This window comes from Tupaia chinensis, unplaced genomic scaffold (genome assembly GCF_000334495.1).
Source record: "Tupaia chinensis unplaced genomic scaffold, TupChi_1.0 Scaffold000130_1, whole genome shotgun sequence".
In the NCBI taxonomy this organism is placed as follows: domain Eukaryota; kingdom Metazoa; phylum Chordata; class Mammalia; order Scandentia; family Tupaiidae; genus Tupaia; species Tupaia belangeri.
The window spans coordinates 92,743-93,451 of NW_006159599.1; the positions used below are offsets into that span (position 1 = coordinate 92,743).

General features: G+C 37.5%; 1 pseudogene; it reads left to right on the top strand.

The window, feature by feature from the left end:
- Positions 1 to 12: 12 nt before the first annotated feature.
- The window catches only part of LOC102472353 (vasculin-like), a 1,323-nt pseudogene continuing 626 nt past the window's right edge, over positions 13 to 709 (top strand).

Sequence of the window (709 nt, forward strand, 5' to 3'; positions counted from 1 at the left end):
ACGACTCCTCAGATGGCTTTGATTCTGGTATTGGATGTTCTAATGAAGGTAACTTTGGAAGGAAAGAAAAAAATGGATGGCATACACATGGAAGAAATGGTACTGAAAACGTAAATCATTGAGGGGGATAAATGGTTCCCATTTTTGTAACAGTATTTTCCATTCTGGAAAAAAATAAGGACTACATGAAAACAACAAACCTTACAATGAAGCTAGGAGGAAAGAAGATGAGAGAGAACGCAAGCAGTTTGAGGCCGAAGATTTTCCATCTTTAAATACTGAATATGCGAGAGAACCAAATCAGAATAAATCTTTAGCTGCAAGTGTGTGGGGTCTACACACCCAGACAAACACATACCCAACCAAAAAAATCTCCCAAACTCATCTCTTAGAATATTCTCCAAATCCTAAATCTAGAGCCCCAAGGATGCTGGTCATTAGGAAAGGTAATACAAAATACTTACAGCTATCTGGATTCCCAGTAGTAGGAAATCTTCAGTCACAGCCAGTTAAGAATGGAATTGGTCCAAGTGTTTATAAAGGCTTAGTCCCTAAACTTTCTGCACCACCTACAAAGCCTTCACAGTGGAAAGTCAAACTAAGGAAAATAAAGTTGGGACTTCTTTTTCCTCATGAGTCTACATATGGTGTTGGCAACTTTAATACTTCTAAATCAACTGGAAAGAATTTTAGTCTATCAACAAATTCA